General features: G+C 40.1%; 1 long non-coding RNA gene across 1 annotated transcript in view; it reads left to right on the forward strand.

Moving 5' to 3' along the window:
• LOC129529140 (uncharacterized) overlaps positions 1-4041 on the forward strand; it is a 33220-nt gene extending 29179 nt beyond the window's left edge. The window contains exons 2-3 of the long non-coding RNA XR_008674575.2: positions 597-2272; positions 2680-4041. This is a non-coding gene — a long non-coding RNA (uncharacterized lncRNA). The remainder of the gene's footprint in view (positions 1-596; positions 2273-2679) is intronic.
• The last annotated feature ends 10341 nt before the right edge of the window (positions 4042-14382 follow it).

The following is a 14382-nucleotide window of genomic DNA, read 5'->3' on the forward strand; positions in this document are numbered from 1 at the left end:
AATGGACCGATCAGCTCTCTGTAAGATGGACCAATCAGCTCTCTGTAAAATGGACCAATCAGTAGGATGTGGGTGGGGCCAGATAAGGGAATAAACGCAGGCCACCCTGGCCAGCAGAGGTAACCTGTGGGGTTTCCTTTCGTGTTGTGGTGGTTTTGTTCTTTCGCTCTTTGCAGCAAATCGTGCTGCAGTTCACTCTTCGGGTCTGCGCAGCGTTTGTGAGCTGTAGACACTCACCGGGAAGGTCTGCAGCTTCACTCTTCAAGTCAGCAAGACCCCTTACCCGTGGGGAGGGATGAACAACTCCCAACGCGCCGCCTTTAAGAGCAGTAACTTTCACCGAGGGTCCGCGGGTCCGCGGCTTCATTCTTGAAGTCAGAGACCAAGAACCCACCAATTATGGCCACACTATCCGTAGGGAAATTTTTCGGGAGTTGAAAGTTAAAGGTGGATTTTCGAGTGCATGAGTGGTGAGTGCCCACAACCCCGGCATTGTTCAAAAGTCAGCTGTATACCTATTACATGTGTAGATGAATAGTATTTCCTGATGTTTGTGTTATTTTTCTCCTTACATTTTTCTTTACCTTTTTTCACAGTTCAAACAACGTTTGTTTTTTTGTCTCAAAAGTTGGCAGCGGGGCAGCAAGCAAGAAATCGCCAGCAAAATGCTCCCTCTCAGGCTTTTGTTTTCAATGATTGAAGCCCAAGTCAGGGTAGGATTTGCGGGAGGAGGCAGAGGGAAGCAGAAGGGCGTGAAGCCTTCCCAGTCCAGTAAGGAAGTTCTCTTCAGGGCAGAGGGAGAGCAAAACCCCAGAGGGGTGCAATCTTGGAAAAGGTCAATGAGTCACAAACACAGATGGGCTCAGAAGCTATAGCCTCCATATCTTAGCACAAAGACCCGTGGAATCCGAAGGTGCTGCTGGGATAGGCAAGAGGGACAACTCAGCAGCTTCTCATCTGTTCCTGTGACTAATGACCGGGGGAAGCCCCCGGCCTCCGTACTGGTCTTGGGGCAGTGTCCCCAGCCATGACAGAAGCTAAGGTTGGGGTTGATGATATTTAACCAGGCCCTGCTCCTTCCTTACATTTGGAACTGATTGGGAAGTAGACACAAGAGGCAAGTGGATGGAAATACAAATAACTTTATTCCCAATAAACTTGGGCTTCAGGCTGTGCCTGGCCAGGCGGGCTTGTCTCTCCTTCTCTTGCCAGTTCTAGATGTAGGTGGGAGCAACAGAAAAGCCTGCATATCCCGCAGGCTTTGAGCCTGGAAGTGGGATTACTTTGTAGTATTAGTCTGGGGTATTCATGTTTGTCCGAAGTACAGTCACATATTGATTACCAATGGGGATACATTCTGAGAAGTGCATTGCTAGGCGATTTCGTGGTAGTGGGAACATCATAGAGAGTAATTACGCACACCTAGATGCTGTGGCCTACTGCACACCCGGGCTACGTGGTTACAGCCCGTCACTCCTAGGCTACAATCCTGCACAGTCCCTACAATCCTAGGGACTGTCCTGAGGACTGCAGGCGGCTGTAACACAAGGGTAACTGTGTATCTAAACATATCTCAACATAGAAAAGATACAGTGAAAATACGGTATAAAAGATGAAAAATCGTCACCTATATAGAGCATTTAGCATGAATGGAGCTTGCAGTACTGGAAGTTGCTCTGGGTGTCAGCGAGTGAGTGGTGAGTGAATATGAAGGCCTAGGACGCTACTGTGCACTATGGGAGACCTTAGAGACACTGTATGCTTAGACTACGCTAAATTTATCTTAAAAATTTTCTTCATTAATAAATTCACCTTAGCTTACTGTAACTGTTTTACTTTATAAACCTTTTAATATTTCAAAACTTTTTGAAGATTGGGCACAGTGGCACATGCCTGTAATCCTAGCACTTTGGGAGGCTGAGGCAAGAGGATTGCTTGAGCCCAGAAATTCAAGACCAGCCTGGGCAACATGGTAAGACCCTGTCTCTACAAAAATTTTTTAAAACTTAGCCAGGCATGGTGGCTTGTACAGCGCAATTCTATATCCCTACTCATTTTTTGACTGCTTGTTCTAACAATTACTGAAAAGGAGTATTAAAATGTCCCATTATTCTTGTGAATTTGTCTGTTTCTTTTAGAGTTGTGTACCATTTTCAGTTAAAATATATTTTGTTTTACAGATGGGGGTCTCACTGTGTTGTGCAGGCTGGCCTCAGACTCCTGGGCTCAAGCAATCCTCACACTTCAGCCTCCCAAGTAGCTGGGACTACAGGTGCGTACTGCCATGCCCAGCTGATTCACATATTTCCAAGTTACGCTTTTTGCCTTAACATCCATCTTTATTTGATATCATTATGGCTATACTAGCTTTCTTTTGATTGGTGTTTGCATAGTATATCTTTTTCCATTTGTAAAGTTTTATTCTTTATATAGCTTTGTGTTCAAGATGTTATGCTCATAAGCAGCATATGACTGTTATTTTTGTTGTTATCCAGTTCAAAAACCTGTATATTTCATTTAGGGATCTTGATCCATTTATATTTAACATAATTAATAATATGTTCAGGTTTAAATTTTCCATCTTACTATTTACCTGATTTGTTCTACCCCTTCTATGTTTAGTTTTGTCTCATTTCTTCTTTTTTTTTTTTTGAGACGGAGTTTCCCTCTTTTGCCCAGGTTGGAGTGCAGTGGTGTGATCTCGGCTGACTGTGACCTCCACCTTCCAGTTTCAAGCAATTCTCCTGCCTCAGCCTCCTGAGTAGCTGGGATTACAGGTGCCCACCACCCCGCCCGGCTAATTTTTGTATTTTTTAGTAGAAACAGCGTTTCACCATGTTGGCCAGGCTAGTCTGGAGCTCCTGACCCTGTGATCCGCCTGCCTCGGCCTCCCCAAGTGTTAGGATTACAGGCATGAGCCACTGCACCCGGCCTGTCTCATTTCGTTTTTACTTTGGGATTGACTGGGATTACAGGTAGCTGGGATTACAGGTGCCCACCACCCCGCCCGGCTAATTTTTGTATTTTTTAGTAGAAACAGCGTTTCACCATGTTGGCCAGGCTAGTCTGGAGCTCCTGACCCTGTGATCCGCCTGCCTCGGCCTCCCCAAGTGTTAGGATTACAGGCATGAGCCACTGCACCCGGCCTGTCTCATTTCGTTTTTACTTTGGGATTGACTGGATAATTTTTACTGTTTCATTTTCCCCCATCTATTAACTGATTAATTAAACATTTTTAACAGCTTTATTAAGATATAATTTATATACTTACAATTACCTGGATTTTATTTTTTTATTTTTGCCTTTTTAATAATTTCAACTTTTATTTTAGATTCATGGGGTCCATGTGTAGGTTTGTTACCTGGGTATATTTCATGATGCTGAGGTCTGGGGTATGATTGATCTTGTCACCCAGGTAGTAAGTATAGTACCCAATAGCTAGTTTTTCAATGCTTGGCTCCTTCCATCCTTCCCCCTCTAGTAGTCCCCAGTGTCTATTGCTGCCATCTTTCTGTCCATGAGTACCCAGTGTTTAGCTGCCACTTATAAGTGAGAACATACAGTATGTGATTTTCTGTTCCTGCATTAATTTGCTTAGGATAATGGCTTCCAGCTGCATCCATGTTGCTGCAAAGGACATGATTTCATCTTTTTTTAATGGCTGCAACCTGTTTAAAGTATACAATCAACAGATTTTGTTATTTTACACTATTAATATATATATATTTTTTTAATTAGAGACGGGGTTTCACCATGTTGCCCAGGCAGGTCACGAACTCCTGAGCTCAAGCAATCCACCCACCTCAGCCTCCCAAAGTGCTAGGATTACAGGTATGAGCCACTGTGCTCAGCCCAATTTTTTTAGATTGTGGTAAAATATACATAACAAAATTTTCCATTTTACACATTTTTAAATTGTGACATTAATTACATTCACAATGTTGTACAACCATCACCATTATCTAGTTTCAAAACTTTTTCATCATCCCAACAGAAACTCTGTAACAATTAAACAATAACTTCCCATCCAACTAACTTCCCCCATCCCCCTGCTAACTTTTTTTTTTTTTTTTTTTTTTTTTGAGACGAAGTCTTGCTCTGTTGCCCAGGCTGGAGTGCAGTGGCGGGATCTCGGCTCACTGCAAGCTCCGCCTCCTGGGTTCACGCCATTCTCCTGCCTCAGCCTCCCGAGTTGCTGGGACTACACGCGCCCACCACCACGCCCAGCTAATTTTTTTTGTATTTTTAGTAGAGACGTGGTTTCACCATGTTAGCCAGGATGGTCTCGGTCTCCTGACCTCGTGATCCGCCTGCCTCAGCCTCCAAAGTGCTGGGATTACAGGTGTGAGCCACCGTGCCCGGCCATCCCCTGCTAACTTTTAATCTACTTTTTGTCTGTATGGATTTGCCTACTGTAGAAATTTCATATAAGTGGAATCACACAATATTTGTGCTTTTGTGTTTGGTTTACTTTTTTTTTTTTTTTTTTTTTTTTTTTTGAGATGGAGTCTCACTCTGCTGCCCAGGCTGGAGTGTAATGTTGCTCACCGCAACCTATGCCTCCCAGGTTCAAGTGATTCTGCTGCCTCAGCCTCCTGAGTAGCTGGGATAACAGGTGCCCACCATCATGCCCAGCTAATTTTTTTGTATTTTTAGTAGAGATGGAGTTTCGCTATGTTGGTTAGGCTGGTCTAGAACTCCTGACCTCAAGTGATCCTCCCACCTTGGCCTCCCAAAGTGCTGGGATTACAGGCGTGAGCCACTGCACCTGGCCTGGTTTACTTCTATTAGCATTATGTTTTTAATGTTTATTCATGTTTTATTGTATGTCTTTTTATGTTTTTTATGAAACGAAACTACATTTTGTTTCTCGATTCATCTGTTGATGGACACAAGTTGTTTCTACCTTTTGGGTATTACAAATAATAGTGCATGAACACTGCTATATCTGTAGTTAAACATTAAAAAAAAAAAATTGGCTAGAGTGGTGGTTCATGCCTGTAATCCCAGTACTTTGAGAGGCTGAGGTGGGCAGATCACTTGAGGTCAGGAGTTCAAGACCAACTTGGACAACATGGTGAAACCCCATCTCTACTAAAAATACAAAAATGTGCCAGGAATGGTGGCGCATGCCTGTAATCCCGGCTACTCAGGAGGCTGAGGCAGGAGAATTGCTTGAACCCCTGAGGTGGAGATTGCGGTGAGCCAAGATGGCGCCACTGCACTCCAGCCTGGGTGACGGAGTGAGACTTTGTTTCAAACAAACATTCTGTTAGTAATTCCCCTAGAGATTACAATGTGAACCTTGACTTATTAGAGTATAAATGAGTAGTTTACCTCTTCACAGACAATGCAAGAACTTAAATCACTTGAATTTTATGTACTTCTCTCCTGACTTACATGTTTTTGTTTTTATTATTTTCTTTTTTAAATTTAATTTTATTTTTAAAGACAACATCTCATTTTGTCACCCAGGTTGGAGTGCAGTGGTGAGGTAGACCACCAGAAGCACTAGCAATCCCAAATTCCCTTGATGGCTCTCTAAAATAATAATTGGTTGCAGTTGGCCCCAGGGAACAGGTGTCTACCACTAGACACAAACACCTGAAACTGATCAGCAGCTTCCTGATAAGATATCAGGGGTAAGGCAAGTTGGCTCAAGCACGCACCCGAAAAGGAAAAATGGCAGAGTTTAACTGGTATATGACCTTCTAGGGGCATCCCACTGGTAAGGGAAGAATGCCTCAAGTGAGCATGTATACAGCCCCAGTGAACACACTGCGCATGCTCACCTCCCCAGTGCTACAGGCCACTGCGCATGCAGGCAGCCCACTCCAAGGGAACAATCGGGAGAAGGGACGCAAGACCCAGGAAGCATGCCAATGAATAAAACCCCAAGTCAAAAGGTCAGACGGTGCTCTTGATCTCTCAAGTAGCATCCTTGGCCCTCTTCAAAGCATACTTTGCTTCCCTTCCTGCTCTAAAGCATTTTAATAAACATTCACTCCTGCTCTAAAACTGGCCTCAGTCTCTCCTCCTGCCTTATGTCCCGCAGTCAACTTCTTTTTGTCTGAGGAGGCAAGAATTGAGGTTGCTGCAGACTCATACGGATTTGCCATGGGGAACAAGACCCCACAGGTTAAGGGTTTCAATCCCATAAGACTGCCCCCACTTCAGATGCAGGTCACAAGTCCTGGGGTGTCCCAAAGCCACGTACACTTTTGCCCATCAGGGTATAAATTTGGGGCTTCCCATGACACTCCCTCTCCAAGGTTTGATAATTTCCTAGAATGACTCAAAGAACACAGGAAAGTGCTATATTTATAGCTACAGCTTTTATTGTAAAAGGTACAACTCAGGAACAATCAAATGGAGCACGCATAGGGTAAGATCTGGAGGGGGTTGGGGAAACAGAAGACTGTCCCTGTGGAGTCCAGGTGTGCCATCCTCCCAGTACATCAATATGTTCACCAACCAGGAAGCGACCCAATCCTCGATGTACAGTTCTTGTTGAGGTTTCATTACATTGGCATGCTTGATTAAATCATTAGGCAAGTGATAAAATTCAACCTACAGTTTCTCCATCTCTTTTGTGGTGGTGGGGGGAAGCAGGGCAGGAAATTAACATTCCACTTCCATGATTATATGGTCAATTTTCTGGTGACCAGCCCCAATCCTGAAGATATCTAGGGGCCCAAATAGGAGTCACCTTATTAGCATAACAAAAACATCATTCAGGAAATGCCAAGGTTTTTTGAAGTTCTATGCCAGAAACAAAGAAAAAAGACCAGATATATTTTTTATTCTACTGCAGCCTTCAGATATATTCTTTGCATATATAACGTGTAAAGTAGTTCTAATTGTTCTCAGGGAAGGATTGGTCAGAAATGCCTAGGCCACCATAACCAGAAGCAAAATTCTCTTGCTAATCAGTAAATCATATTAAATGAAAAAAGAAACAGCAAGAGAAAGAAGAGAATAAGAGAATGAAAGACTGGAACAATAAAAAAGTGAATGAAACTGTAGGTAAAAAGAAAATAAACCATGAAGTGAGAAATGATTCTTTTAAAAGGAGAGAAAACGACAGCGGTGGAACAGTACGCTTGAGGCAAAGGTAAAACATTCAACATTTTTCATGATTACAGTTCTGCACCTTGCAAACTTCACTTTCCGCCTCTTTGAGGTCCCATCTTCCTTCGCAACCTAGGTAAGCCATCCAGTGAAATGTTTTTTGGCGATGGCAATGTTCTAAACCTGTGCTGTGCAATATGGTAGTCACTAGCCACAGGTGGCTACTGGGCACTTGAAATGGGACTAGTATAACTGAGGAACTGCATTTAAACTTTCCATTTAATTGATAATTAACTTAAAAATTTGTAAATTGCACGTGGCTTCCATGTTGACAGTGCAATCTTAGAGGTTTCATCTTGTGACACAAGTTAGGAGCTTCTGAAGAAAGAACAGAGTCACCACCACACCCAAATTCCCATAGCACCTTTCCCAGCTTAACACCACATAGCAAGGGCTGGAACTCTAGAATTGCAGAAATGTGACTAACATTTCCTTTGATATAGCTCAGGGTCTCTGCCTAAGTGTTACAACTCACAATTATGAAATATGATTTCTTTTTTCCAAAAGAGAAGCCAGGGGAAAAAGTTTTATATAATAACTAGAACAGACATATACAGAACAGTAACACCATCACTATTTGGAGAGATGAAAATGTCCTATATAGTGACTGGGTGTTGTTACATGGAGTAGATCCCTTTTTCAAAATTGGAGAGATAAGATTTGTTCATTTCAATGTGTGTAAAGTTTATGTTCCAACAAAATTGCAAAAAATAACCCCAGTGGGGATGGGGTGGAGAGTTGTTAGGTATAGTTGAAATAATAATGACAGAATACTGAGAATTGTTGAAGCTCGGTAATGAGTATATAGGGATTTATTATATTATTCCGTTCCTTTTTATATGTTGAAATTTTTCAAAATAAAAAATCTTTAAAAATATGTATTCTCTGAATTAACACATACATATAGAAAAAAAGTGCCAGAAAGACATATTACAAAATGGAAAGAGTAAGTCTTATTTTTAAGACACCACATGTATTTATTATTTCATGTTTTTAAAGGGTGATATGTTCAAGTATTTTCTAAATGAAAATTCACATTTTTCCATCCCTCTCCCCATCTACTCAGTTCTACCTACTGATACCTGTTCAGAATTTGTATGTAAATATAAACAAATATTACTTACAATCTTATTTTCTCCTTTTCTACTCCTAAAGTAACATACTATACTATTGTTGTGCACCTTGCTTGCCATTTAACAACATATTTTAGAGATCTTGCCACATCAGTACATACAAGGCACATTCATTTTTAAGCTGCATAGTATTACATTGCATGCATGCACCAAAGTTTATTAAATAAATCTCCTATGGATACACCTTTGGGTAATTTCCAATCTTTTGCTATGACAAAAAATGCTGCACAAAGTCTGTGAGCCTACTTTGGCTCAGGAGGCTTCCCAATTAAAACTATTTAATTAAAAAGAAAAAATGTTGCAATAAAACATCTTCATAAATCATACACATTTGTTTAATGAACACATTTCATGTATGAAGTACACAAATGTATTTGCAGGATAAATTCCCAGAAGTGGATTTCTGGGTCAAAGAACTACAATTTTGTACATTTTGTAACTTTAATGAATATTACCAATTGCCATCCACAAGAGGTGTGCCAGTTTACAGAATTCAAAATTACAAAATTTTGAATTACAAAATTCCTACCAGCAATGAGAATATGTACACAGATAACTTTAAGAGACTTACCAAGACTGGCTTGACTTGTACAACTTTGTTTAATGTGTTTAGCAAGGTAAACTAATAGATTTGAAGCTAAGCCAACTTATTAGGCCAACTGATCAAATACGACATGAGAAAAAAAAAACATGCTCTTTTCCTGCAGCTTTCCTATTTAAATGTCACTCACACTCAGTTTTTAGGAATTTCACCCACCTATTGCAGGAGCTAAGTTATTCCTGTCTTAATGCCCAGTGAAGTTTCTGCATGTTTGAGAATCTATTTAGTATTCCCGATTGCTCAGAATTCAGTGATGTACTGATTGGTATTAGTGGAGATAATTTGGTTTTAATTCTCTCATAAACTTCAACTTGGCTACTTTATTTTTTTTTTAAGGAAAACCACAAAAAATACTCTCTAAAATGTGGTAATACAGTACCTGTACTTTTAACAGGGTACCTAAAATTGTGGATTGATATGACTTTGAAATAAAGATCAATCTGTACTAGTGAGGTGTCAACATTATAATATTATAACCCAATAATATAATTCAGTGCCTAATAATACTAGCCTTAGAGGAAGGCTGTCTGAGTTCAGATGTTGCTTGGGTACTTACTTAGGCGACCCTTTGCAAGCCGGATTGCTTGCAATTTATTTACCTTCACAAAACTTCAATTCCTTGGTAGCGCTGACATGAAGATTAAATAAAATAATCTGATAAACATGCACCACACTGCTAGGAGCATCATCATCATTGACAAATGATCCCTCCAGTGAGGGCTCACAGATTATTTGTCATAGTTTTTCATGACAAAGATTCTGATTCCTACTAATTGAGAACATCAAGAAAATGTTCTCCGAATATTTACTTAGAAGCACTGATATGAAATATGGTGCTTATACATAATTGTTTAAAGACAGAGTGAAAAGAACATGGGCTTTAGAGTTGAACAGGGTCATGGTCTTGAATACTGGCTCTGCCACTCAGCAGCAAGACACCGTGGCCAAATAGCAATCCCTCTGAGTCTCTTATCTTTATTTTTATTTATTTATTTAGAGATAGAGTCTCACTCTGTCGCCCAGGCTGGAATGCAGTGGCGAGATATTGTCTCACTGCAACCTCGTCTCCTGGGTTCGGGTGATTCTCATGGCTCAGCCTCCTGAGTAGCTGGGATTACAGGCACCTGCCACCTCACCTGGCTAATTTTTGTATTTTTAGTAGAGATGGGGTTTCACCATGTTGGCCAGCCTGGTCTTGAACTCCTAACCTCAAGTGATCTGCCCATCTTGGCCTCCATGAGTTCTGGGATTACAGACGTGTGCCACCATGCCCGGCCTCTTTCCTTATCTTTAAATGGGCATAGCATCACCTATTTTCCATGGTTAGTGTGAGGATTAAATGAGATAATGTGTGTAAAGTGTCTGGTGCAAGCTAAGCACCAATAAATGAGAACTGTCATTAGTTATTAAAGCAATACATCTAATGGTATTAATTCAATTAGCGTTTATCAATTGTCTGTGCTATGCCCAACACTGCTCTAGGGAAGCTGCTGGGAATACAAAAAACGCAAATATTCTGTGTGTGTATAACACATATCTCAATAAATACAGAATACACGTGACATACAAAAACATCTTCCACATCCCATACAAGCTCTGATATAGTCTGAAACGGGGATGAGATTCAATAGAATGCCTGTTTATCTCTTTTTGGGAAGAACTTACACTGTCCCGAAGCTTAGAGTGGCTAATTATGGTTTGAAGTGATACAAGTCACCTGTACCATACTGTATTTTTTCATTCTGATTGTTTAGGAATCAAAATAAATGGGAATGTGTCTTACCATTTCAGCATTATTATTATGCTCCACATACCTTTAAAACAAGTCTTTTGGTGAATGATAAAAGCCTGACAAATGTAGTGCACACACAACCACAGACCAATACTGATAATATCAATGCAAAAATCCTAATGAAATATTCATTGGAATTGGGCAATATATTAATAATATATTACAACCAAATAAAACTAACTCATAGAGTGTAACTGTGATTCAGTGTTAAAACTGTTTTAAACACCACATTAATATGGTGGAAGAGAAAAATAATGATTTGCTCAATAAGCGCTGAGAGTCACTTGACAATTCAATATGCATTCCTGAACTAAAGAGAGGAAACCCACAAATCTCAGTTCACTGGAATAGATGACCTTTTCCTTTACACGATGATCAAAAGCCAGCATCATGTTTCAAGGCAAAATAGGAAAAATGTTCCCAGGAATACCAAGCAAAAAAATATTATATAACATAGTTTTGGATGTTTAACTTAATGTAGACTATTAAGAGAACTATATAAGATGTATGAAAATGAGAAGAGGTAAAATGATCTTTATTTGCAATTGATATAATTGTGCACTTGAAAACTCCAAAGAACAACCAGAAAACTATTAAAATTCATAAAATAATTAGATAAGGCACTGGTTACAATATTTGTAATTAAAATCAGGATGTTTCCTATGTACAATCAGAAAACATAATGGAGGTAAACATTCCATTCACAAAAGCATTAACAGATGACATGCTTTGGAATAAACACTAAGAGACCTACCTGAAGAAAATTTGAAAATGCCACTGAAATACAAAACACTCGCATATACATGGATAGGAAGATTCAAAATTATAAAGATGTTAATTCTCCCTAAATTAATCTAGAGACTCAGTATGATTTCAATCCAAATGCCAACTCTCTGGGGGGCTGATATGAAATTGTCATACAACTTGAATAATAAACATGAGAATACAGTTGGCCCTTTGGTAAAAGATTGTCATAAAATCATTCAAAATACAACTTGAATATAACTGTGAGAATACAGTCAGCCCTTCATATCCATGGGTTCTGCATCCATGGATTCAACAAAGGAGGGATAAAAAATACTTCAAAAAGACTGTCTGTACTGAACATGTACAGACTTTTTAAAATGTCATTATTTCCTAAACAATACAGTATAACTATTTACATAGTATTTACATAGTATTAGTCTCATCTAAGTAATCTAGAGATGATTTAAAACATACAGGAGGATGTGCATAGGTTATATGTGAATTCTATACCACTTTATACCAGGGACTTGAGCGTCTGTGGATTTTGGTATATGAGGGAGGTCCTAGAACCGGTTCCCCACAGACCAAGGGATGAGAGTACTTTGGAAAAACCTGAGACAGAAGAATGAGACCAGCCCTACCAGTTATTAAATTTCGAAACTACAGTTAACCAAAATAGCTCGGTACTGAACAGAAATAGAAATATCAGTGGCATTTCAAATCAGTGGGGGAAAAGGATGATTCAAAATTGTTGTGAAAATTTGCTACTTATTTGTGGGGAAATTGCATTCTGACATCATCACTTACATTTTTTTTTTGAGATGGAGTCTCGCTGTCTCGCCCAGGCTGGAGTGCAATGGCACAATCTTGGCTCGCTGCAGCCTCTGCCTCAGCCTCCCAAGTAGCTGGGATTACAGGCACCCGCCATCATGCCCAGCTAATTTTTGTACTTTTGTAGAGATGGGGTTTCACCATGTTGGCCAGCCTGGCCTCAGGTGATCCGCCCGCCTCCGCCTCCCAAAGTGCTGGGATTACTGGCGTGACCCACTGTGCCCGGCCATCACCACTTACTTTAAAATGAATAATAGATGAAGCAAACTTCAAATATTAAAATATAATAAATTACTAGAAGAAAAACATATTTTTAGAATCTGAGAGTGGGTAAGGCCTTCTTAAGCCTAACCCAAAACATAGAAGTCATAAAGAAAAAAACCCAAATAAATCTGTCTTCATAACAGGTTAAAATTTACCATACTCTCAAAATAAATAAATGGCTATACAAACAAATGACAAACTGAGAAAAACTACAGCAGTACACATGAAGGGTTAATTTCCTAAATATACAATAAACTCCCACAAAATCACAATACAAATATAATCTAAGAGAAAAGTGGCAAAAGATATAAACAGGAAGCTTAATAGAAAAAGTTGTTCAACCTCACTCATAATTACATACAAAACTAGAAGCTGGGCATGGTGGCTCATGCCTATAATGCTAGCACTTTGGGAGGCCGAGGTGGGAAGATTGCTTGAGCCCAGGATTTCAAGACCAACCTGGGCAACAAAGTGAACACCCACCCCCGCCCCCCAACTTCTGCCCTGTATGTATAGAAAAATTTAAAAATTAGCCAGGCAGGAGGATCCCTTGGGCCAGGCCAGGGAGGTTGAGGTTACAATGAGGCATGATAGCACCATTGCACTCCAGCCTGGGCGATACAGTGAGATCCTGGCTCAAAAAACCAACCAACAAACAAAAATGAGAACAACCTAGAAGCTATTTTTTCACAGAGAAGATTAGTAACAATGAATATTATTACTAATAAGATGACTCTTTTTTTTTTGAGACAGGGTCTCGCTCTGTCCCCCAGGCTAGAGTGCAGTGGTGCTATCATGGCTCACTACAGCCTCAACCTCCTGGGCTCAAGCAATCCTCCTGCCTCAGCCTCCCGAGTAGCTGGGACTTACAGGTGTGCACCACCATGCCCGGCTAATTTTTCTATTTGTTGTAAAGACGGGGGTCTACCTATGCTATTCAGGCTGGTCTTGAACTCCTGGGCTTAAGCAATCCACTCTCCTTAGCCTGCCAAAGTGTTGGGATTACAGACTTGAGCCACTGTGCTCGGCAAGGCTACTCTTAATTAAACAGTGAATGAATACATGTTTATAAGCATTCATGTAAACAGGTATTTTCCTATACTGTTGGAGAGAACTTAAAAATGATATAACCCTCCTGATGAGCAACTGGTAATGCTTAAATTTAAAATGTAATTTGGCAGAGCAATTTCTAAAAATACATCCCATAGATATATTCGCATAAGCAAATAGGAGGATGTGCATAGGTTTTCAGAATTTTTTTTGTAATCACCAAAACTTGATGCCAACCAAGTAATTGGAAAACGCAAAATTATGATATATTCATTCACTGTGATTGACAACTACCCAATCACAGAAGAAAAACCCAGTGGGGTACAGCTAGAGGTACTGATGTGAGATGTCTTAAAACACTGAACTGCTAAGTGACTAAAATCAAGATGCAGAACTGTATGCAGAGTATGATCCAATTTCTGGAAAAATATGTACATGAAATTCTTACTAGTGGTTACCTCTAGTGAATGGGATTGTTGGGATGAGGACTTTGATTTTTTACTTTCACTCTTCTGCACATTGCATATGGATTGAAGCTTGCTTTGTAGGCAAATGTGGCTTATTTACGCTTTTCGAAACTCTGCAATTCATCCAGGAAGGTCTCTTCATATGACACCCACATACCCACTTCTGTGCCTTGGGCTCAGGTCCTACTCTTCCATTTTCTTTGCACATTTAAGTCTTGTCCATTCTTCAAGACCAGCTCAAATGCCAACAATTCCATGAGAACTTTCTAAACTCCTTAAAAGTACACTGCTGTCTTCCTTCTTGGTATTTTCACTGTACACAGCTGTGCATTTGATTATTCTCTCACTTATATTTGTTGACTTTTT

Source organism: Gorilla gorilla, chromosome 1 (assembly GCF_029281585.2).
Source record: "Gorilla gorilla gorilla isolate KB3781 chromosome 1, NHGRI_mGorGor1-v2.1_pri, whole genome shotgun sequence".
Lineage (NCBI taxonomy): Eukaryota > Metazoa > Chordata > Mammalia > Primates > Hominidae > Gorilla > Gorilla gorilla.